The 25,490-nt window shown below is 51.1% G+C and overlaps 1 protein-coding gene across 2 annotated transcripts in view; it reads left to right on the forward strand.

Moving 5' to 3' along the window:
* COL8A2 (collagen type VIII alpha 2 chain) overlaps window positions 1–25,490 on the forward strand; it is a 150,535-nt gene that overhangs the window by 77,833 nt on the left and 47,212 nt on the right. Inside the window, exon 1 of one of the 2 annotated variants that reach the window (XM_073318069.2) lies at window positions 24,810–24,860. The exons of the other annotated variant lie outside the window; for it this stretch is intronic. The gene's annotated coding sequence lies outside the window, so the exon portion shown is untranslated. Of the gene's footprint in view, window positions 1–24,809; window positions 24,861–25,490 lie in introns of those variants that run through there. 2 annotated transcript variants of the gene reach the window in all.

The following is a 25,490-nucleotide window of genomic DNA, read 5'->3' on the forward strand; positions in this document are numbered from 1 at the left end:
ATGCCAGAGACTTGCCAAATGTGGTATAAGAAGCAACCTGTGGCGACTTACTGTCTAGCCTGGCTTGGGGTCCCTACCCTGGCTCAAACAGACGTGTGCAAATTTAGGGGTGAGGCTGTGTCCTGAAGAGACAATTTGCATGAGGAGGGGGGTGGTAGCGTGCTCATGGATACCCCAAAAATAAATAAGGTGGACTAAATCCTGCCTTCTTGCCCACCCCCATGGAGGACAGCACATCTGGCCCAGTTCACATTATAATTAACTAGTGATCCCAAACCCAGACTGTGCCCAAGGCTCATGTCCACTTGTCTGCAGATTCTCTGACACGTGAGCACCTCTCTGTAGGTTTTGGGAGTTCTCTGCAAAATTTCCATTGCATTAAAAATATAAATTCTTTCCAGGCTCTGTGATGCAAAACCAGCTGTTTCAACCACAGAACCTATATAAACACTACAGGCTTCAGCACTAATGCTCATATGTTCCTTGGACCAAACAGTTTTGGCTTACTAAGCATCTCTGGGTGAGAAGCGCCTGCTGGGAATGATTTGGCTGGTGGAATTTGCACGCTCCACCTGAGTGTTTATAGAGATTCTAAGCACCACGAATCAGAACGACTATATAATTAGAGAGCGTAGGTAGTCTGACAACAGCCTCAGCGGAGGTCTGTTGGCTATTAGACTGGGGCTAAGGAGACCTGGGTTCACAGGCTTCCTGAAATACCTTGGGCTAATCTTTGTCTTTCGCTTGTAAAATGTGTGTAATGCTTCCTTTGTCTTTTTCTATTTCTATTGTAAACTCCTCACGGCAGGGACGGTCTCTTGTTATGTGTTTATACAACATTCCTAGCACAACTGGGCCTCCGGATCTGGGCCTCTGAACACTACTGTATCACAGATTAATAATAAGCAGGGTCTTATCAATTCTGCAAGACCTGTCAGGGTGTTTATAAACTCCACTGGGTCCAGAGCTCTCAAAAGTCCAAACAGTGCCCAAAAAAAATGTCCGGCTTGCTTTAGACAAAAGAAAAGAGAGAAATTTAAAATCAAAACCAAAAAAGTCACTCCCCAGTACTAGTCTTCCTTGCAGATGACTCAATGAGAACCACTTGGCGATTCCAGACCCGTCAACTTTAGAGACCTGATGTTTCAGGATAAATGACTTTTTCCAAAAAGTGGGGGAAATTCTTCACATCCCAAACTCCCTTTTGTCTCTGCTAGCCTGTGGGATTAGCCCCACCTTGAAACCCAAACCATTCTTCGGAAAGGAGGGTGTGTGTGTGTGTGTGTGTGTGTGTGTGTGTCTTCATAGAGCCCAAGGCCAGAAGGGACTGCAGTGATCATCTAGCCTGACCCTCTGTATGGCACAGGCCAGAGACCTTCCTATAATAATTCCTAGTGCAGAGCTTTTAGAAAAACAGCCCGTCTTCATTTTAAAATGGTCAGTGATGGAAAATCCACTGTGACCCTGGTGAGTTGTTCCACTGGGCAATTACTCTCTCACTGTGTTTGTCTCGCCGGCAGGAATTTTAAAAGGAGTTGAGGAGGAGGGAGGGTCTTGCCAGGGATCGAATGGAATCGCAGCCTGAAATCATCTGAGCCTGAACAGACTTACCCTTGTTTGTTTGTTCTGGGGTAGCACCAAGGAGCCCCAGTCATGGGCCAGGCCCCCACTGTGCCAGGAGCTGTACAAAGACACGACGACAGGACAGTCCCTGCCCCAAACGGCTTGCAATGCTAACTGTAATAGGGCCCCGCGTGGGCACAGGGATCCAGCCCATGCACAGCTTGTTGCAGCCTTGGGGCGGTCGCCCTGACATCACAGCTGTGCCTCTGTAACTATCACTGGCCCTGCTGGAGGGTTCCTCGGGGACACCGGGCACAGTGCCCAGCTCTGCCTTGGCTGGCCTTGTTACCGCTGTGGTGGTGGAACCCGCTGTAGCCAGCCACACCGCCTGCTGTTCCATTCAGCTGGAAAATGAGACCCTGCTTCTTTCCTCCCCTGGACTGTCGGCACTCCAGCCCCCAGGGGCACCTCCCAGGAGCTCACCTCTCAGCCGCTCCCACAGCTCTGGCTCCTGGAGAAGTTCAGCTTTCCCCCTCACTCGTGGCTCGCACACCTTTTGTTTATGTCTTGGCACACCGCCTGAGCCAAGATGCCCAGACGTCATGGTGACGGGCGCAGCTTAGGAGCCTGTCTAGACCAGGAGGTGCAAGGTGCCCTTTGTAGAGCAGGAGGCGCCGTCTGGGGATGTCCCCTCCCTCTCACCCAGGGCTGGCATTTGAAACTAGCGAAACTGCTCCGGGTGGCTGCCTCGCGTGACCCCTGGAGCAGAGAATGAGGGGCTGTGAAGTCTGTGTCAGGGTGGCTGACGCAGGACCAGCATTGACCAGGAAGAGGGGAAGGGCGGGCTTGTGGTGACAGCACCAGAGAGGTGGGTTCGAGTCTGGATCCTGCCACAGACTCGCTGTCTGAGCTGAGGCGAGTGAATTCCCCTCCTTGTGCCTCAGCGTCTCCACAAGTGACCTACCTGGGGATGATGCATTAGCGTGTGGAGACCCTTGATGGAGGGCACCATGGAACGGTGCAGGGTCACTGTGAGAACCCTGTGTGCTCAGCCGCTTTTCCCCCTAAAGCCCCTTACAAACAATCGGGGCGGTGGCACCGACGGGCATTGCTGTCAAGCAAAGCAGCCCGTAGGGAGCCACGCAGCAGTGAGCTGGAAGGGTGAGTCCAGGACACTGGGGCAGCCCCTGCTGTGGGGAAAAGGAGCCGTGGTGTAGAGCTTTAGCATCCATGTGGGGCAGATTGGATCTTGGGGCCAGCTCCCCCGCTGGGGTGTTTTGGCATAGCTCCATAGATGTCAACGGGGATCTGTCCCTTGGTCTTCAGGGGACTGCATTGCATGGTGCTTGGTTTGGCTGCCTTGGAACTTGAAGGACCATGGGGCTGAGGTGATTGCTGTGAGGATGCCATACTCTCAAGCATTTTAAAGGTTTCAGAGTAGCAGCCGTGTTAGTCTGTATCCGCAAAAAGAAAAGGAGGACTTGTGGCACCTTAGAGACGAACCAATTTATTTGAGCATAAGCCTTTGTGAGCTACAGCTCACTTCATCGGTTACATCCGATGAAGTGAGCTGTAGCTCACGAAAGCTCATGCTCAAATAAATTGGTTAGTCTCTAAGGTGCCATAAGCAGTTTAAAGTGAACGTTTAGGCCCTTCAGCCGTCCCTTTTGGCAAGATCCTCTTCTCCGCCCATGGAGGGGTCTTGTCAATCGGGACCACGTGGCTGTTGCTTTTTTCCATCCTTTGGGTTTTTAATTAAAGGCATCTCTCTGCTCTTCTAAAAGCAAAAGGCAGAGAGGGGCCCTGCTAATCCAAACATTGCATGGAGCAAACGTAGCCGTTCCTTTTCATGCCAGAGCTCAGCAAGAGCTAGAGATGCATAATCGCTGACAAAGAAGTGTCCATCTTGGGGGTGGGGGGAGGAGAGAGAGAGAAGGAGGGGGGGAAAAGAAGACAGGGAGGGGCCGGGGGCGAAGAGTCCCCACAAAAATTTCTTCATAACAGGAAACGTCTCATAAAATACCTGTGGTTTGGCATATATAATTCGCTTGGTCAAAATATGCACCTGGCAAGCTACCCTACTATTAATGCTGCACTCAGTCTGGTATTTCAATGGAGCTCGAGGCGGCGGCGGGGGGAGGAGAAAGGGTTATGACTCTCTGAAAGCAGAAATGCTGGCAGCTCAAGGTAGAGAGGGGGGAAAAAATAGACGTTTGACAAACTGTGTCTCAGAGCGTTTGAGATGTTTTCATCTCGTCCGTCACAAGCAGGCAGTTTCTCACCTTGCTGAAGGGGGGCGCTGGGATGAACTGGGTTATTTCTCTTTGAACTTCTGAACATTGTGGGGGGAAGGAAGGATCTGCCGCTGTCCTGGAGTTCGTTAAAATTTTAAACCTCTTCCCTTATTGGCCCTGCTCTCCCCTGCATCGCCCCGCTCAGACCTGGCTGCTGTTAATGGTCATGGCAGGATAGCAGGGAAGACCTCTCCCTTCCAGTTGAGGTGTTTCCAGGAGAGGCAGGGCTGAAATGGCCCCAGGAAAACCCTCCTTGCCACGCTTTCCCTAGGAACACAGGGTCCAGAACAGCCTGGGATCTTGTCTCCTGCCTCCAGCTGTGGCAAATGTTGGATGTGCCAGAGGAAAGGGAAAGCCCTGGGTACACAGCAACACTGTGGGGAGTGTCCTGGATTGGCATTTACATCTGTATTGGGAACTCTAGTTAACCGGCTATCACTCACTCCAGTTGAAATAAGGCAACAGGCTCTGGGGGTCTAGGACACGTGTGCTAAGAGTAACAGGAGTAGCCTGTCTCCATGGCCCATTTGATCCCAGGCAGCTCCAAAGGGTTGGTGTGCAAAAGTTGTGGTGGTGTTTTTTGTTGTTTTTTTTGCAAAGTGGGCACCCAGTGCAAAGGACCCAGCCAGGGAATCCCAAGTTCAGTCCACCCAAGCCAAGTTATGGGAATGGCTTAGCCATCCTTAGATTGATTCGCACGCAGCTATGCTCTGGCTTTTGTTCACTTGGGGAAATGTAATTTATGCCTCCATCCGTTCCCCCTGCCCCCCAGGGCATGTTACACCTACTCGGCCTTGCTTCTGAATGGGGCCTTCGGTTGCTATTAGCCCGGGCAGGATCTGAACCCATGATCTGGAGGCAAGGGGCTCCATCTCCCACGCCCAACCCCCCAAGGCAGCTCTTCGTTTGGCATCCCACAGATGCCTCCTGCTCAAACCCTATGGAAATGCAGATCCAATGCCCTGCGGGTAAAAGCGGGAAACCAGTACCCTGGGCACGTGCCTAGTGCTTATCTGTGTCATAGATCCTAGAATATCAGGGTTGGAAGGGACCTCAGGAGGTCATCTAATCCAACCCCCTGCTCAAAGCAGGACCAATCCCCGACTAAATCATCCCAGCCAGGGCTTTGTCAAGCCTGACCTTAAAAACTTCTAAGGAAGGAGATTCCACCACCTCCCTAGATAACCCATTCCAGTGTTTCACCACCCTCCTAGTGAAAAAGTTTTTCCTAATATCCAGCCTAAACCTCCCCCACTGCAACTTGAGACCATTACTCCTTGTTCTGTCATCTGCTACCACTGAGAACAGTCTAGATCCATCCTCTTTGGAACCCCCTTTCAGGTAGTTGAAAGCAGCTATCAAATCCCCCCTCATTCTTCTCTTCCGCAGACTAAACAATCCCAGCTCCCTCAGCTTCTCCTCATAAATCATATGCTCCAGTCCCCTAATCATTTCTGTTGCCCTCCGCTGAACACTTTCCAATTTTTTCACATCCTTCTTGTGTGGGGCCCAAAACTGGACACAGTACTCCAGATGAGGCCTCACCAATGCCGAATAGAGGGGAATGATCACGTCCCTCGATCTGCTGGCAATGCCCCTACTTATACAGCCCAAAATGCCATTGGCCTTCTTGGCAACAAGGGCACACTCCTAGCCAGCCCTAGGAATGTGCCACTGAAAATGGGCACTGGCAGTTAGCGACATATCTGCAGAGCAGTAGCCTGATCAAGTAGGCTGGTTGCTCTAATGACATGTTTGTCAGGAGCGTTGTGGGCGCCCGTATCGCTTTATGTCAGCTCCTCTCGGCTGCTTAAATGGAGCTGGCTTGGCTGAGCCACGGCTAATTCTTGTAATTTGTCACTCACGTAAAGTAGGCCTCCCAAGGTCAATGGGTAACATACAGTGAGCGGCGGCCAGGAGCCAAGATTTGAGAGCGAGAGAACTCCAAGGAGTGAGGGAAAACATAGCCTCTTGCATCAGAATTAATCGGCAGTGATGGCCTGAGCTCCAGCTCAGGAAGCCCAGGATCGCCTCTGTTTCTGGCCACAGTCTCTTGTGTGGGTATTTGACAAGGGGTCTGCTGTCAGAGCAGGGCCAAAGCTTGCAGCCGCTCATGCATCAGGGGTGCTGCAGCTGAGGGATGAGGCCTGTCAACAGAGCAGAGGTTGGTGGGAGGGAAGGGGCCCTGCGGCCCAGGAGAGCAGCGCACTGATGGAGCAGGAGGGAATGGGGGTGCTGCAGAGAAGATCTATGGGGCACAGAACAGTGGGAACCCAGGAGCAGAGAGTGGGGGCGGGGGCTGTGCTGCAGGTCAGTCTTCCAGCTCTATAGCGGAAGATTTCACAGCTTGTAGCCCCATGCCCGACTCCCACACGAACCCTGCATTCATTTACAGAACGAGAAAGGAAAAGCTGTCGAAACAGCGGCTGAGGCAGCGAATTGAAATCGCATCGGGAGAGGCCGGATCCTTGCATGGCTGGTACAGTTCCCCCCTCACCTCGGACTAGTTTACCCCGGTCTCTGTTCTCTCATGGGCCACTAAATGGAGCTTCTGAATCTCGGCTGAGTGGACTCGGCTGGGGGCTCCCCTGTGGCAATGTGCAGGAAGGTGCCGGCTGCAGGGAGCTGTCCAGGCTTGAGAAGCTAAAGTGACTGGGGTTTTTTTAAAGCCCAATGTGCAGATGTGCTTACAAATCAATCTCCCCTGTGCGCGGCAGTCTCCTGCGGGGGGCGCTGTGACGACACACCTGCCCTGGCAGCGCCATTGGGCAGGAGCAGCTGCAGAGGTTCCTACTCCACTTTGCGCAGCCACGGAGCATTGCAGAACTGAGCGACGTGCGGCTCGGTGGCTTTTCTTTGGAGTTCAGTTCTCCGCTGCGGGTTGAGCTGAGCGGAAGCCCGCCCCCGGGTGCACCCCAGGAGGCTTGTGTTCCGACAGGCCTGGACAGGGGCAAAGGGGCTGAGGCCTCTGGGCGAGGGTCACACAAGCCCAGCGTGAGCTGCTGTTGACAAGGCAGTTCAGCAAGTCTTAAAGCTCGAGTTGTGCAAGAAACCAGTGTCTGCATGTGGGATAGTGGAGACCCTACCTAGGTTACAACCCAAACAGGGAAGGCCTTCTCCAAGGCCTGCCTTGTGTCAAGATCCTCTCTCAGGCTCCAGTCCAAGGCCCAGCCAGCTGTGTACGCCTATGTCCAGCATTTGCCAGCAAGAAAGCCAGGCCGGGGAAACTGTCTGCAAGGTCTCGTGCCGTTAGGTCGGGGCATCATCCTCGTGGATGCAGAAGTCTCCCAAGATGAGTCTTGGAGAGTTGCAGGGTATGCACATGGGATACTTGTCAAGTCTAACTCCAAGATTACAAATCTCATTAGTTTACAGGATGGTGGCCAGAGTGTTAAAATCCCACTGGGAGTGAATGAGATGGAAGAAGGATTCATGGATGGAGTCTCTTCACATTGTATAGGGAGAGCCTTCAGTCAATCAAGGGTTCCTGGTTTAACGTATGGTTTCAGCAAAATCTTATCATGCTGGTTTTAAAAGGTGCTCAATTAAAACGTTTCGGCAGGCTGGGATTTGCTGGAGCTAATAAAAGATCTGTAGACCAAGTTACTTCCACAAAACAGTCACCATACTCTGCATACAAGCTGCTTGTCATTAAGGGAGCTTGTTCCATGAATTAACAGCATAGCTGTGGTGTTTGGAAGCCAGCCCGTGGGTAATTGCAGAGATAAGCAAAGAAAGCAAGCCGCTGAATGGAGAGGCAAGAAGCAGGGTGGTCTGGATTGGAAACCCCTCACTCTGTGGATACTGGCTGCCCTACTGAAAACACTACCAAACCCCATGTTGCTGCTGTTCAAACCCCATGTTGCTGCTGTTCTCAGAGGACAATGTCCAGAAACGACACAATAATGAGAATGGTGCAATATTCAGCAATTGAGTTTCATGTTCGTATTATCCCTGGAAGATGCGGGAGGGTGGAGGGGACAGATCCTCAGCTGCCGTAAATCAGCATCGCTCCTTAGGATCCAGCCTGGTATATCCAGCCCTCGAAGTGCCCTCCAGGGTGCTGTAACTGAAGTTTCATTGGTGGACGAGGGAGCCGAAGGGGGGTGGTTTGATTCCGATCAGATTTCCCGTGCAGTACCACATGGCTACCTAATGATAAAGGGTCAGGAAGCCCTAAATCAACATTAAGCTTCCCTTCCTCTGTGTCTGCCTTGTGCAGTCACTGTCAGGACGCTGTGGTTAAACCCCGGTTTGGGAAAAGCAAACGCACAGTCCCTGGAGAATCCAGTTTTACCAAAGAGCCAGAGCTCTTGGGGTGTAATTCATACTCTGCAGACATCTGGACGATAGCACCTAGAGGCGCCGGAGAAGCACAAGGCCCCTTGTGCTGGGTGGTGGAGAAGCAGTCCCTGCTCCAAAGGGTTTACAGTCTAAAGAGACAGCACAGACAAAGGGAGGAGCGCTATCCCCATTTGCCAGCTGGTGATCCAAGGTGCAGAGAGAGTAAGTGACTTGCCCAAGGGCATACAGAGTCCCTGTGGGAGAATCAGGGAAAACTGATCTGCTAAGTCCCAGAACTGGGCCTTAACCAGAAGCCCATCCCTTCTCTCATACTGCTTCCTGTATCTGGGTCAACATCCCTCTTCTTCCTATGCACATGTCACCAGAGGATCTCACACAAAGGTGGGTAAGTATCATTAGCCCTATTCAGAGGGCGGAAACTGAGGTACAGAGAGGGGAAATAACTTTGCCCAGGTGATACTTAGCAAGTCAGTTTGAGAGCTGAGACTAGGACCCAGCAGTCCTGACTCCATGTCCCCTGCTCTAATCACTCCCCAGCACACTCTACAGCTTTCTATGCAGCACAGTCTCAATGATCTGAGCCCCGATTAACTAGCAGTCTTGGTTATCCACAATAGGGATGTTTTACCCAGAGGCTATCCCATGCAGAGTCTGTAAGTCCTGCGGGCGGACAGCCTGTGGAGCTGTTTCTCACATAAAAGGTGTTTCAAACCAGCTGCACAGAGGCAGTTGTCAGCAGAGGTCAGGAGACAGTTAAGACAGATATTTTTCAGATGATCTTTGAAAATTAGTGGAGATGGCAGGGGCTTGCCAGAGCTGGAGAGATTCTGCAGAGGAGCAGACAGGCGCCTAGCTTGAGTGAGCTTCGCTGCGGACCAGCTCCCTTGGGCCCATTTGATCAGTTGCTGTCGGTTTCGGGGGCTTCCACGGTTGGGGCTACACTGTGCATGCGCTCGGAGAACCGGATGAACCAATTTGATGCTAATGCTGCCACCCATCAGCGAGGTGTTCCCTGAAGAGATGATGGGCCACAGCAGCCAAAACTGGGACGTCCCGCTGTGGGGTCAGTGGAGGGAGTAGGGGGACCAGACCAATCTTGGTATCCAGGTTGCTGCAGTGATCCCTGGGGTGACAGAGAAGCTGATGCACCCCACGGGGTCCGGGTGCAGCAAAGCAAGCGGATTGCTAGGCAGCAGCCAGCTAGGGTGGAGCAACTATCTGTAGGAGCAGGCAGACGTTCAAACCTCTGTTGCTACCTTTTTTCTTGGACACGCAGCACCCGGGGGCCTTTGCTCGATATTCCCCAATCTTCCTCCTCGCGCTGGCTGACTTGAGGAATCAAGGTGGAGAAACAGAGCAGGAAGGGCCAATAAAATATATTGGTTCCCCAGTCGAGTGAGCAGTAAACCCCAACTCCGGGGGCAGCCATCCTCATGTGCTCGAGGTGCAGGGGCTCGGTGAGGATCTGGCTGGGCGTGGACAGCCGTGTGTCTCTGCAGTTCTAGCGAGCCTTCCAGCCTAAAGGAAAAGGCTACTCGGCACGAAGCTTTGAAATGGTGCAGCTGAGGAGCAGACCCTGCCCTGGTGTGTTTGGAGATGTTCTCTCTCCGTGCACACAGGCTCGCTCTGCTAGTTGGCGCATGGGGAGCTGTGTGCCCAGGCAGAGAACGTGGCTGGGCATGGGCAGATTATAAGTAAATGAAGAATTTCCAGGAAGGAAGCAGTCCTGGTACATGTGAGCATGACAAACACACCCGAGAGTCTCAGCACAGGGCCCTCAGGGTGTTTGAGCTCTTCACTCCCCCTGAGATTCGTAGGAAAGAAGGAAAGGTGGATCCAGACCCCTAGGTCTGAACGCGCTCTTTAAGTTAGGCAATAGATTCTCCCACTGGTTGGGCTGGCAGGGCCTGGGGAATCTGGATGAGCTCCAGAGCCAAACAGGTTTTAGAGATATTTTGAAGTAATCAAAAGCTGAATCTAAACCTGTCTGATAGCAAAATCCCAAGCCCCGTGTGGGTGTGGGGAGAGGGGAGGTACTGCATAATAGAGGTAGTCAACAGTAATTATTTTCTGTGAGAAATTTCAAATGAAAAGAAGTTTTTTAGTTTCTTTTGAATTTTTAAGGGAAATGTTCCATTTTTCAACAGAAAAACCCACCTCCAAACCCAGAAAATGTTGTGTGTGGGGTGGGGGAAATCAGACTCTTCCTCTCCTCCCTTTCCTCATTTTCACCATTCCACCCCTGCCAGTGGCAACATGGAAGAAGAGGGGAGGGGGACAAAGGAAGGGGACAGACAGACAAGTCCTTTTTCAGAAACAAAATAAAATGGTTTTGTAAAACAGAAATTTTCTTGCAAAACCTTTCATTTAAGTGTTTCAAATAAAAAAAAAATTTCGCCCTGTTCCTGGTGCAGTTACGTGTCACTGCTGCGCTCTGCTGGCTGGAATGTAGAGCCTGCTGCAGTACGAGTCCTTAGCGTGGCATTCCCCTCTTGGGACAGAAGCCCACAGAGGTTATGAGCTCCCCACCCAGAGATTTGCCTCTGGACCAGGTGTTTTGGAGGCTCGTGTGTTCGGAGCAGAATGTGCCGCGTTCTGATGCACTGTGCAGTTTAGCTGTTTGTTTATTGTCCTAGGTGAGTTAATGTCTGATACAATGCTTCATATTTGCAGCCATCACATCTTGGGGCTGGGTCCCCACCCCAAACCCCGTGTGTCTCCGGTACCAAGGTTTGCTGGAGTAACTAAAACATCAGTCTGTTTTGCTGATGCCTTAACTGACCGCTCAAAATGAGCCTGCGTAGGGAGTTAATTAGACTGTTCAAGATCCCAAATTGCTCACATAAAATTATGTACCGGTGAAAGTGTACAGAGACTGCCGAAAATCAAGCCTGCCCAGGACCCAGGTCCCGTGTTTTGCCTGCTACAGCTGAGGCCAATCGCTAGCTATGAAAGCCAGGGAAGGAATTCAGCTGCCTTTTCTGTCTTAAGTCATTGATCAAAGCTGGAGAATCTGAATTCCAGTCTTGGCTGGTAAGAGCCTCCAGTAATGTATTTTCAGGAATAGACTCTTAATTTTACACCTGTGATCAACTGTGGGCACCAGTGACCGAATTCACAGGCCATGAACTCATGCAATGGTGAAAATTGAGAGTAACCCACTGAAATTGCTAGAATTACATTTACTGCAAAATTGGTATAAGTGTGGGGAGAGTAAGGGTCTCTGGGCCAGATTTTTTGAAGAGCTTAGCATGTTGGGTATCAAGCACTCATTCAAATGTGGCCAGAAATGCTGGGTGCTGAGTGCATTTGCAAATCCAGCCCTTATTTCTGTCCCTAAATGAGAGCTGAGCTCTGTTTAACCATCTAGCCCTGACTGTGCGTGCTGCGTACCTGAAAATCGGGCCCAGAGTCCTTTGGAAATTTGGCCCTACATGCCTAACTACTGGATTGTGGGTCAAAAAAATATCTGGGTGCAAGTTGTATAATGTGGATCTTTGCTGTCTGAATCATGGGGGCAGACAAGTATTTAATCAGAGGCCATGCTGTGGCCCATTTGGATATATATCCCTCTTTTGATCACCTAGTTTGCACGGGAATTACACAGGGACTGCTTATTCTATGGCTTGTAACAGAACAGAAATTCCATGTTCCTACCTGATCTGATTCAGAACCAAACTTCCTCAGACTTTTACAATTAGCAGGCCAACTGTCATTAGGGTCACACTTTTACCAATCCCTGAGGAATTGCCGTGTTTTGGGTCTGAGTGACCATACCTAGATGATCCAGTAGGCGTAATGTTCTTCGAAGGAATATCAGAGGAAGTCCTAGTGGTAAGCCACATGTTGTAGTGTGCAGCCAGTAATTGCCATGTAACCCGTGCTCTGGTTTAGATGGCAGGAATAACTACATGTTTGCTTCCTAATTATGTGGTGCTTACCACAAAATTAGACAATCAGCAGCTACCCCTAGAGCGGAGGGTTTAGATGACAGTTCCGAATAGTGGTGTATGTTTTCTTTCTTGACAAGTGACTGGTGTTGGCAGACACAGCCAGCACCTCAGGGGCATGAGCAGCTTGCTCCTAGAGCAAAGAGAAACATCCAGGCTTGCGATGGAGTTTCTTCTCCAGCCGATCCTCCTTGCCTGGGGAGGCAGTCTGGGAGGTTGCTGGGGGGGAAGCATTGCACTCCCCAGACACCCAAAGCCCTAGGACAGGATCTTAGTTTTCAACTGGTGCAACTTCAATGGTTTCCATGGAGCCAGTCCTGATACCCTGCCCGGTGCGACACTGGAAATCGGCCTGTCTCTTGGAAGGGGTGTGTTTCCCCTGCCCCCACCCATCCCCTCACTCCATCTTTTTCTGTTTGCTGGACTCTCTCTAGGAATTTGTATGGCTTTCTCCCCATCCCTCTTGTGTCTGAGACTGGGATGATCTGTTCCCTTGTGCCCCAGCTCACAACTTTTCCCCTTCAGTTAAACTTTCCTGGAGAAGGAATATTTTAAACTCGCGACTCATCCCCCCTGAAACAACCAGTCTCTTGGTCGTCATGGGGCTCGAACCAGGATCTCTGGCATTAAAGAGTGTGAGCCTTGATAGCTTGAGTAAGGGATTAAGCCTGGTAGTAGTGAGCTGCAAAAGTCTCTTGCTGTCTGTGGACTCGTAACACACCATGTACAGAAAGTCACTAATCCATCCGGCCTGCCTCTAGCATCTCCGGACCTGGATGAAGGCACTTCATTTTCCTTGGCAACCAGTGCTGGCTGAAAGAGCAGTCAGTTCCCCACCACCGCCTTTGCTGGAAGAGCAAAGGTTTCTCCAGCCGCTACGCTCTTGTTAACTACCAGCGTGCAAGCTACAAAGATGTGCAAAATTCCACGTGCAAAACTTCCTCCTGTGTGTGAGGCAGTACTGGGAAGTTAAATCAGTGCCTGTGTTTGGGGTTATATAAGGACTGTTATTTAACCACAATACTTTGGCAGGCGCATGCTTAATGGAGCAGGCAGGAGGAGTCCTTGCCTTTGAATCAGAAGCAGCAGGATCTTTACCAGTTGCTCGGAATACATCTTGTATGTGTGAGTCCTGCACTTAGTGTCAGATGTCCTGCATCTCTGCTGCCATCAGGTTAACTTTTAGTCTCTCTCCTGCAAGCGAATGCAGTGTACATGGCTCAGATACTGCAGCAGGACAGTTAAGAGGGACAGAAATACAGATATTAATTGTGATAGAAATCTTAGCAACAATCTGTATTTTTTTCCAATGTGGCTTTAGCTCTTTTAGGTCTCCTTGATTTGCATGTTTGTACCAGGGTCTGTAATAGGCAAATGATCTCATGCCAAGGAACAGAGCCTGCAGCTACAGAGGATGTTTCATGGGACTAACTTAAAACTCAAAAGCTCCGGGGGTGGCAGGAAGCTGAGTGCATACAGGGTGGGGTGTTTTTCTTTCTTCAAGGAAAATGTTTTCTTTTTCCTTCTGATTAAGCACAGGGAAGATTTTGAATCCCGTGCAGTGCAGACAGCAGCTTTTGTCGGCATCAGGTGTTGTGCATTTAAACCTCTGCCAGTGCCAAAAATCTCCCAGAATATCCCTTTTCTATGAGAGGGGAGCTAACAATCAAGATCTCTGGCTATTGCAGTCTGACTTGTAAAAATGTCCCGTTCATTCTTTCTTTCTTTTCTTTCTCATGTGTAACACACACCAAAGCCCCCATCTTTTATCTGCTCCTGGAGCGTATTCAGCCGAGCATTAGGCTTGGAATATCTCTCTGTTTTATCTTTAAAAATTACCAGGAGGATGGAGTGGTTTGATTGGACAAGGAAATCTCCAAAAACCATGCTGGTTTCCAGCCCACCCACATTGGTCAGAATTTCTTTTTGGTCTGGTTACCTAGTTAAAGTATCAATCCACTGCCTTAAACTGAAAGACTCAAGCCACCTTCGGATTGTGTGGGGGAGCATGCTGGGCATTTGCCAGCTGTCCTTTCTCTTTTACAGCCAGCTGCCTCTATCATTCCAGAGATGGGTCCAGCCCTCAGGGATGAGCCTGCAACCAAGCTGCAGAGCTCAGGTGCAGAGTCCCGACTCCTCCTGAAAGTCTGAGGCTGTTTGGACTGGGGTGGAGAATAGTGAGGGAGTTGGCTCTGGATGCATCCCTATGTGATGCATTACAGTTCTGTGTTTGTGTTTTATCATACTGGAGATAAATGTGATGTCACACACTCTAGCCAGAGACCTCGCTAAACAGATTAGGCAGGAAGCAATTTCTTTATACCCAAGTCTTGCTTTGAGTTTCAGGTCCAAATGGCCTCTTAAAAAAAATTCAAAGTGATGTTTGGTTTGAAATGGTTTGTTCCAGTTTTACTCTCTCACGCAGCTCTGATGTATCCACCCAGGGCCGCTCAATGGGAGAGACAGGCCAAGTCAGAGCCCTGCAGCCCTGCGTTTTCCCACAGGTTGGTAGTGGGGTTTGGTTCCGTTCTGCCATTGAGCTGGGGGAAGCTAGGAAGTCCAGATCTGCAACTGAACTGCATCAAATTTCAGAGCAGGGGTTTTGGTCATTGAACTTCCCTAATCGTAACCTGGGTCTGGATGAAGCTGGGATAAGAGTCTGAGTCTGCAGTGGACCGAAGCGAGTTTTGCAGGCTCCAGATTTGATCCAAGTGGCATTTTGTTGGAAAGTTTTCTGTTGGACAGAAGCCGACACAGAGGGAGAGAAAAGCCGGGGAGACTTTAAACAAGGAAGCGCAGAGAGCCGTCCGATCTGCTGTGAGCACGCCTAGCTGTTGAGTGCTCCAAGGAGCACGTCTCCAACACCTCCGAGACCCGACTGCAGCACGTGGCGAGAGTGATGGGTTATGTCACTTGCCTGCTCAGCTTCCTTTCTTCTTTCCTCAATAAGTACCACCACTGCCTCCTCCCCCCACCTCCGCTTTTTAACATCCTTTTTGTGGGCTTGATCCTGCAAAGTGCTGAATGCTCTGGCCTGGCTCCAGCAAAGCGCACGCTTAGATGGTTAGCACGTGCCTGAGTCCTTTGCTGAATCGGAGCCGGAGGGCCTGGCACGGTGCAGGGTCGAGGCCGATGTCCCCCTCCATCTGGCTACAGTTGCCCATATTCTCCTACCCTCGCCACAGCACATGATGTAGGTGGCTGCAGCATCACTCCTCTCGGGAGGGCTGCACGGCTTCTGGTCGGGTTGATTCTCGTTCCTGGCAGCCGGCGTTCTCGAAAGGCAACGGTGTGAGTGCCCAGGTGGTTCAGTTCCCGCTGGTCCTGCTGCAGCATCGCGAGCAGCTGAAATGTTCAATTCTCATGCCACAATTCTTGCCCCAGATAATGCAGGAGTGAGGCCGGGGGCCAGAGGATGCAGCTGGTGCAGGACAGCGCCTGTGCTTTGCTGCACTTTCCCTTTCACTCTTGTATGATGTTATTTTTTAAATTATTGGTGTTGATCGCTAACATTTTAACACTCCTGGGTGGGATTTTCAAAAGCGCCCAGGTGCCGAGTCCTGGGACCTGACTACAAGTGTTGGAGTCTGAAAACTAACTGCCCCTCTCGGTGTCTGGCCCGGCTGGGGGTCAGGTCTGCTGCTCTTCTCCTGCCCATGGGGTCAAGGTGGTGGCAGCTCCAGACTGAGTGCTCTGACGAGTCACAGAGCCTTCCCTGCAGCACACGCCCAATGCAGTGGGGGGCAGTGGCTGGCAAGAGCGGGGCGCCCCCCCCCACGGGCAGGATGCAGCCGCGGTGGCACTGATGAAGGGTCGGGGTCAGGTCAGATCAGGTTGGAAACAGACTCAACCCTCTTGTGCCTGGGTCCAGGTTGGGCGTCAAAAGTTAGGCCTGAGTAGACTTCTACCTAGGTGACTTAGGAGCACAAGCCCCACTGAAAGTCAGTGGGGGATTGGGTACCTAGCTTGCGTAGGTGTTTTTGCAAACCCTACTGTTGGTAAGGCAGGAAGGTGATCGGGGGAACCGATGCTGGAGTTAACAGCTGGATAACGCAGAGCTGACGCCCCGGCAGCTGCAGTAATTCTGTTGGGGCGTCCACTCTGCTCTGTTCTCTAGAGATTCTCTTACCGCTCTCAGTGCCTTCATATTGGGCCGCCCGTTTTGCAAAAGAGCCATATACCTTCTCTTTAGTTTGCATTGGGACTGGGGCAGGGGATCAGAGTTCTCTGCCTTTGATAGGTTAGAGAGTTGCAAAGAAAGTTGGGTTGTGGGGGGAGTTTGAGAATAGTTAACGATCCTTGGTTGGGGGTTGCTGCTTTGCCCCCTGCAGTGGAATGAAGTTTCTTTCATGCCTCTAAATAATAGTCTGAAAAGGACATGGCTTATTGTCATCAAACAAAAGGTCTGTCTGCTCCCTGTCCAAACCTGTTGGGGGAGAGCAGGGAGTGAGCTGCACTTTAAAGACCCACTTGCCCTTCCCAGCCCTTTGCTGATCTCTGTTTCAGGGCTGGGGTAGCCTGGCTTCTCCTTAAAACAACGGAGCGCTCTTAATCCACCCACACTGGGTCATTGGATGGGACTCCAGAGCTGCTTCCCTAGGAGACACTGAAGCCAGCCCAAAAGCCCAGACAAGGATGCAGTTTGGTTTTCAGTTAATTTTTATGCCTGATCCTGATTTGCTCACTGAGCATCTGTTTAATCCCAGCCCAGCAGCTGGGGTGCAGGGGGCATTATGGCTATGGGCCCCCCCACAAATTTTGCACACCTCTTAGCCAGGTTCTTCTTTCCGGCATAAATCCCCAGCTCTGGATGGTATCTTACCTCCCTCTACACTGGGCAGCCCACCAGCGATCTGTGTTGCTGCTGTGTCCTGATCCAAGGGTCCTGGCTCTGTCCAATGGCAAAGGCTATTTGGATCCTTTGGGCTGGGAAACCCTTAACCTGCTGTTTCCAATGCTGTTTGACTGGCAAGGCTGCAGCCAGCTTGCTGAGCCCTACCTCAGATAGCGCCACACCCCTCCCGGAATGAACTTCTACTGATTTGTTTAAACAAGTTTTCCATTTGACTGACCTTAAAGCACAGTCACAGAGCCCCCGCGGATCAAATGTATTGACTTAAAAAATAATTAGGGTTGAAGTGAGTGGGACCCCGGCCTGCCTGCCAGACCTGCGATTAATATTTAAATAACAGGGCTCCTAAATCAACAGCAGCTTTTCGAACAAGCCCAGGGTTGTGCCGAGAGAGAGGAAGTGTATGTGATTGTGCAGCTCGGAGTACAGTCATGCCTCTTCCGAATCAGGGCCATGCCCGGGGGCTTCGACATGTCTGGGAAGCAAAAGGGGAGAAGAAGCAGAGATGACAAGATTTCGGACTGAAATAGCCCAAGTGCCACATGCTATGAGCTTTGTGGTTGAATGAGCCGAGAGACAGACTGTTACGAGAGGGATGGTAACAGAACTACTGCAAAGCCTCCGACTCTTGGTTCTCCTTGGAGAAGAAGGTGAATTTCTTGCCTCTTTCTCTTTAAGTGTGAGATTTATGTATTTATTTATTTTAAGCTTTTATTTGATGCCAGGAGTTTTTAATGCAACTGCTTATTGAGTGGCTGGGGAATAGACACTTGCATATTTAATAACCTGGATTGATTAGGTGCCAAGGGTCTCCGAACGTTACTGCAGCCATGGAACCAATCAATAGGAGGCCAGATTCTGTGCTCCTTAATGGAGCAAAACACTCACGGTTTTGCTCTATGGAGGGCAGAAGGATGCAGCCGCTAGGACCAGAGTCTCAACTGGTGTAAATTGGCGTAGCTCCACCAAAGCCCCATGGAATTACTCCCATTGCCCCGGTGGAGGACTGGGCTCCTAACACTGTGGCAGGGACTGTTAGAGGAGGCACTTGTGGTGGGAACTGAACAGAGGCACAGCACTGGCGGTGGAGTTTAGTATCTACTCTCCTACCCAACCAGGCCGCAGGTCTGATGTGATGCACAGCCGCTTCCCTGGGACGTGCTCCCATCTCTGTTCCCTCCCACACCTCATCCCTCTCTTCACTGCCGGACTCGAGTTCACAGCCCTGGCCCGAGCCCGTGCAGATACTTCCCTTTGGCAGAGTTTTAAACAGAGCCGAGGGGAAAGGACAGGGGTAGTGATACCACTGCGGCCACATTGCTATTTCCAGCACTAGCCTATGTCTGTCTACCCGTGCTGGGAAGCACCTCCCCATCTGCAGTGTAGACACATCAGGTGGCAGAACTGGTCTCTTCCCCTCTACAGCCCCCTGTGCTGATCCCGTTCTCCCCATCATTTCTCCACACAAACACCGACTCGTTGGGAGTCTTCCCCCAAAGGCAGCCCAGCACTGGGATAGCTGGGGGACTGAAGTGCACGGGCAGAGCAGTGCGGGAAGGGAGCCCAGGACTGGGATAGCAGGGGTCTGCGAGTGGGGATGGAGAGGCGTTAACTGAGCTGTGGGGAAGGGGAGCACAGACTTGGAAGAGCTGGGGGGCTACTACTCAGGATTGAGGGGTCTTGGAAGAGCTGTTGCTGGGGAGCCCCCCCAGCTGGAATAGCCAGGGTACTGCGAGTCTGGAGAGAGAGGCACTGTGCAAGACGCACAGATACCCCCCCCTCTCCCCGTTCCACCCCACCCCCAACAGTCCAGCCTAGCGTAGGCTGTGTGATCTTTAAACAATCGTTTAGATTCTCTCTGCGATGAGAGAGTCAAATCAGTTGAGAAATGGCTCGGGTGGACGCTGAAAACCCAGCTCTACTTACGATACACAGTAAGGTGAGTCCCCTTTAGAGACTGAGACCTCAGTGCCCTTGTCTGCTTTGAACAGGAGCCCTGGAGCCTGTGCGCAAAAGGCGGGCGGGGGGGGGGGTCTGTTTCTGGGGCCGTGCCCAGTGCCAGCAGTCACAGCAAGAGGCCCGTTTTCACAGGAGACAGATCTTTCCCACCGTAAAGGAGCTGGGGGTGCACAGATGTTCCTCACCCAGTTTGCACGGCTTGGAACGTCAGCGCTGTCTGGAAACTGGGCAAATCCAGCCATTAGTGTCACCCTCCACATGTGAAACGCACTTGCTGTGGGTGGTAATTTGAGGCAGGTGGGAGCTGGGATGGTAGCAGAAATGTGTGAGGTCCTTAAATTCTTGCTTTTCGGGGGGGAACCTGCCAGGGAGACTCAGGCAGGGCTTCACTTGTGCCAGCACTGAGCCCTGGCTCCTCTAGGCTTGGCAGTTCATAGCCCCAGCACCTCTGGGCTTACTGCATCCGTGTTGAAAGAAAACAAATTGCTTGAGCCCCGGCACCTCTTCCCTTGCAAGTTAAGCACTCATCTCAGACCGCATCTACATACTGGGGCTTCAGCCGTCCCTGACCAGCAAATGGTGTGAACCCCAACTGCAGACAAGGAAACTGCAGTTCACATTGGTTTCAAGCAGGGGCAAGGTCCACTGATGTAAAGTGCAACTTTCCTTGGGTTCTACCTAGTTGCAGTTACACTCCTGCCTAAATAGTGTCTGTTCCTTGTTAGCATGGAGAGGCCGTGACTGAGACCAGTGACTCATTGTGCTAGGGGCTGGACTGACACACAATGAGAGAGGCCCTGCCCTAAAAAACTTACAAACTAAAAACAAGGCCGACAAAGAGTGGAAGGGGGAAACCGAGGCACAGGGAGGTAAAGTGACTAGCCCAAGCTCTCACCGTAAGTCAGTGGCAGAATCAGGAACAGATTCTGAGGTCTGAGCACTCCCAGTCCAGGGCCACGCTGTCATTAGTGATGCTCTCAAGCTCCTGTGGTGTATTTTGTTTGCCAGCTCGCTGTAAACGACAGCTCAGGGCAGCAGATGATACACAAGTGAACCTCCGGCGCTGCCCTGAAACTCCTCGGGCAGATTAGCCCAGCCAGCTCTTCTTTATCAAAACAAACAAACCCACAACCCCAGAAGCCCTTCCCCCTCACCGCCTTTGCAGGCCACTTTTAAGTCTCTCTCTCTTCCTTTTCCATGTCTGGCCTTGCTGCTGCTCTGACCGTACATCACTAATATGCTACAGAATCACTTGCTATTGTGTAGCCCCCCAGCACCCTCCCTTTGACGTAGGTGGGTGCTACAGATGAGAATGTTCCTATGAATGAGTTAGGCTGAAATGCATCTGAGAGACGCCTGTGTCTGGCTACCTTGAATTACAAACTGTCTAGGCCAGGGCTGGCCCTCCACATAACACAGGTTGACTTGATCTAGCATCCAGAATACAGTGAAATCACAACTGAGCCAAAACAGATGGGTTATTTTTGACTCTTCTTCTCCTCCCCCCGCCCTCGCCTGCCCCCTTCCCGCAGCTCTGGGTTTAATAAATGGTCGCGTGCAGTTTTGCAAACCAAAGTAGGTGAAAATTGTGCCAGTGGCTAATACAGAGGCTTAGCTGCATTTCTGCAAACAAAGCAGGGGTGGCAGGAAGGCTCCCTCATTCAAAGCGTTTGTGTCTTGCTGCATAGGAACGAAAGGGGAATAGATGCCAGGAGCTTTGAAAAGCTTGGGAACGCTGGCACCTTCCACTCGGTCCCATCTGCCAGGTGCTGAGTTTACCCTCGTTTCCATTGAACTCAAGGGGAACTGGTCCCAGAGCTCTGCTGGCTGCTTTTCCCTGTATCCCAGCCGCTCTGCTCCATGAAATGGTGATTTAACGTCAGCCCCTGTTCTGGTTTCTGGTGTTTTGTTTCTTGGCCTGGCTAGAGTCTGGTGGAAGAAGAGAGGGTCCACTTTGCATTGCCTCCCTAGGACGGAGAATAGAAATGGGTGGTGTGCGGCTGTTATGCCCTATTACACCGGGTGCTGGGTGTGCCGAAGTAACAGGTTGTGCCGTTCTCCAGTTCCATCACTGGGAGTTCTGTGGAACTGAATGAAGCCGAGCTGAAGCCATCTGAACAGGGCGTTCAGTAGCTGAGAGACCAGCAGTGTGGCCTAAACTGGAGGGTAGGGTCCTGGCATGGGACTCAGGAGACCTGGACTCTATTCCCTGCTCTGGCCTCCTGACTCACAGTCCGTAGCATCACTTTAGCAGGTCCCAAAGCCGCTTCCTTTGAGAGTGTAGAAAATCATTTCAAACCATCCATGATCCCCTGGACTGATCAGAGCTTCCCGGGTGAAAGAGAGGAGGAAACCAGCACCGTTAAAAACTGTTTTATCATAACAGTAGCAAGGGAAAGGTAGCCATGGGGGGGATTCATGTAATTCAAAGCCCCCCTGCTTGACTGACTCTGAATCGGCCCCTCAGAAAGAGCAGGAATGCGGCAGCTTAAGCGGTTATCGCGTTAAAATGCAGCACACGCCGTTTGGGATAATGGAGCATAACATGCGGATTCTTTATTCATGGAGTTGTCACCATGAAAAGCTGTTGACCCACAGTGGTCATTATGCGGGCACTGTGCTGGCCACTCATTCATCTGCATGGAAACCATGTAATACAAAGATGCGTATCTGTTCAGGCAGAGCAAGCCAGCCCGGTGGATAGGAGAAGGGAAGCTGAAAGTCTAACGGGGCAGGGCAGTGGCGGGGGGGGGGTGTTCATTAAACTGCTTCGCTTTTGGAATGCTTTGCTGAGTGGGGTACTCAGCGCTGTCACAGCATTTCACAGGGACAGCTTCTTTCACTCTCCTGAAAGATTGTATTTGACTTATTATGGGCCCATTAACAAACTCGCTGCTAAATAGCCTTCGGGGTCCCAATGAGGTCACCTACATTCTCTCTCTCTCCATACACACACGCTCCTTTATGCCTGCTTCGACCTGCCCACGGAAAAGGCAAACTCTCCAGTTTGTGAAGAGCAGGCTATGCACTCTGGGAGAAGAGCCTTATGGGTCGCAATAGGGCACCAGGTCCTATAGAAATTCAGGAGGGAACTGTAGAAAGCCACAAACGTAAACCGAGGTTTTGTGTAGTGTCTGTCTGGTTTTTTAAGCATCCTGTAGGCTTAGAATCATAGAATATCAGGGTTGGAAGGGACCTCAGGAGGTCATCTAGTACAACCCCCTGGTCAAAGCAGGACCAATCCCCGACTAAATCATCCCAGCCAGGGCTTTGTCAAGCCTGACCTTAAAAACTTCTAAGGAAGGAGATTCCACCACCTCCCTAGGTAACCCATTCCAGTGTTTCACCACCCTCCTAGTGAAAAAGTTTTTCCTAATATCCAACCTAAACCTCCCCCACTGCACCTTGAGACCATTACTCCTCGTTCTGTCATCTGCTACCACTGAGAACAGTCTAGATCCATCCTCTTTGGAACCCTCTTTCAGGTAGTTGAAAGCAGCTATCAAATCCCCCCTCATTCTTCTCTTCCGCAGACTAAACAATCCCAGTTCCCTCAGCCTCTCCTCATAAGTCATGTGTTCCAGTCCCCTAATCATTTCTGTTGCCCTTCGCTGGACTCTTTCCAGTTTTTCCACCATCTTTCTTGTAGTGTGGGGCCCAAAACTGGACACAGTACTCCAGATGAGGCCTCACCAATGTCGAATAGAGGGGAACGATCACGTCCCTCCAACTGCTGGCAGTGCCCCTACTTATACATCCCAAAATGCCATTGGCCTTCTTGGCAACAACGGCACACTGTTGACTCATATCCAGCTTCTGGTCCGCTGTAACCCCAGGTCCTTTTCTGCAGAACTGGCCCCTAGTCTGTAGCGGTGCATGGGATTCTTCCATCCTAAGTGCAGGACTTTGCACTTGTCCTTGTTGAACCTCATCAGGCTTCTATAGCAGGGGTGGGATTCTCTATGAAATTCTGTAGGAGGGTCCCCAAAACACAAAAGCCCAATAGAAAAGTGTTTGCCTATTAAATTCTATAGGGCTCTTGCATCATGGGACATGAAGGGTTCAGACCTTGGAGCCTGCTTTGTGAAGAAGCCCTCTCCCCTTGGCACAGAGCTTGGTACCCAGTGCCAACTGACTGTTCCCTGGGCATCCTCGGACCAAAGCACTGATTAGCTTCCCTGGGCAAGTCTCAGGCTCTTTCGCTCTGAGAGCCTGGAAAACTTAATGCAATTAATTATTTATCTAATTAATAAAGGAGGAGGAGTCAGGGAAGAGATGTGATGGGCTATTTCTACGGAGGACACCAGTGCATTGCAAAGACGCCTCTTGGGGCAAGCAGACGCCAATTCTTTGTTGGCAGAGGGGACTTGAGCAAGGATGGGAAACCCTCCAGTGGTGGAGGGGCCTTTCTCCACAGAGGAATGCATGCTTTGATCCTTTCTAGTGACTCCTTTGCAGTCCGGAGGGCAGGGGGGAGAGGAGAGACCTTTTCTATTCCACCTTGGCTAGCGCAGGGTAAGTAATCCTGCCTGGCGCTTGTAGAGCCAGCCCTCCTCTGCCCCATGGCACGCACACCTCCCCGGCAAAGTCACCCGGGCTTGTCCTCTGCTGCCTCCCCGGCTGTTGAACTCTGCTAGAAAAGCCACTCGCAACTTCAGCAGCTGTTTCTGCTTTTGAATTTAATGGGAACTTTATGGACTGGGATTTCTCCTGATTTATTTATTTATTCTCCCACCAATGGTAAATAGCAGCACAGTTGAGATCCAGCACTTGCCATTCACACAGCACGATCCGAGCGCTTGGCTGTGGGCAGCAGGCCAAGCCCTGGAGTCTAACCAAAGAGATGGTGAGGTTTGCTGAATCATTGCACTCTGCTGGGGCCATGGTGTGGTCCTTCGGGGCCTGGAGCAGAGAATGAGCCTGATTAGGAAGGATTCCTGTTGGTTTTTTCCACCGCCTAGATACGGTCACCTTGAGAGGGCATTAGAATCAAGAGCAATCGCTGCAAGAAAGAGCAATGGGCTGGAAGAAGCTGAAGTTTGTCTCAAGGCTTGTGAATCCCTTATTCACCCTGGTGAGCAGTTCTTTACACTGGGGAAAGGACTGCTCGGGAGGGTTTGCAATCCAGCCCTTTGACATTTTATTTCGATTTATAACCAAAAAGGGGATCCTGGCCAGAAGACATCTTTGGAGTTGTTTTTACAAGTATGACCTGTATCTAAAAAAATGAACCAACCCCACAACGTGCATCCGAGCAGCAAACGTCCCACCAGACAGAACAATTGACCGAGCCAAGGCAGTGTGTACACAGCAACAGCAGTGGGGAAATAATAATACCTAGCTGTCGTCTAGCATTTTCATCGGTAGAGCTCAAAGTGCTTCACAGAGATCAGCGTCGTTATCCCCATTTTACAGATGGGGAAACTGAGGCACAGAGTGGGGCAGTGACTCTCCCAAGGTCACCCAGTGGGCCACTGGCTGAGCCAGGAATAGAAGCCGGGTTTCCTGTGTCCCTGTCCAGTGTTCTAGCCACTGGGCTATACTGCCAAGCAAGGCTTTCCAAGGAGGAGAAAATCCCCTTGCATGAGCTGTACCTGCTGTGTTCCCACTCCAGACAGGTGTGAAGCTCAAGTTGCCTTCAGCAGCACAACCCTGCGTGAAGGCACCACTCTGGGGGGAAAGGCTTTTCTAAGACGAAATCTAAGTTCAGGCAACCCCCCGCCCTTCCCTAGCCCCAACCAGAACCCTTCCAAACTGCTAAAACCGAGCACTTTGTCCTGGAGCAGAGCATGCCAGTGTTTAGAGAAAACATGCAAGTGGGTCGACGTCACTGCTTGGCAAAGGACAATAAAAGTATTCAGTGTGCGATGAAGTCCTGCTACGGCGAGTAGGGAGGAAAGGCTGGACTCAAGAGACGGCAGCTCCGGGATACCTTCGGTGAGTGAAAGACAAACCCAGCTTCTCGGGACTTCTCATTCCAACGCGGGGCGAGAGAGGAAAGGCTTGCATCTTCGTTTCCAACAACAGCTCCATTCCAGGCAGGTTTTTTTCCCTCTGTCCCCCATCTAGTGTTCAGGAAAATCGAGACTCTCTTGAAGCTCAGTGAGTGAGCATGTATTTAACCCCTATTATGGGTAGCAGGCTAAGGGCAGGGTTGTGCAAAAACTTTGAATGGCTCATATTGTGTCGTGATGCACTGTCCTTCGGGCTACTGAGCCGGGGGAGAGGAACGTTTGCTTTTATTGGTAGGAACCTAGTTTGCAAAAAAGAATATTGTCAGGCAATGGCATTTCAATGGAGCGGTTAAGGTAGCTCTGAGATCTCAAGCCAGTCATGTGAGAGGCTTCCTAGAATAAATAACAGGACGTGCTGTCTAACCTTTCATTGAGTCTCCCAAATGTGCAGCAGGCTCGGCGTTCAGGGGGTTGTCTGAAGTTAGCCAGGGTATGATTTCTTAATTCACAGTCAGTGGTGGTTTTAATTTTGAAAGGAGGATAAAAATCAGCACATAAGAGGCACCCGGTAGCATAGAAAGGGAAAGGAGCTAGCTCCTTTTTTCTAAACAAA

The sequence above is a fragment of the Lepidochelys kempii genome, chromosome 19, assembly GCF_965140285.1.
Source record: "Lepidochelys kempii isolate rLepKem1 chromosome 19, rLepKem1.hap1, whole genome shotgun sequence".
NCBI lineage: Eukaryota > Metazoa > Chordata > Testudines > Cheloniidae > Lepidochelys > Lepidochelys kempii.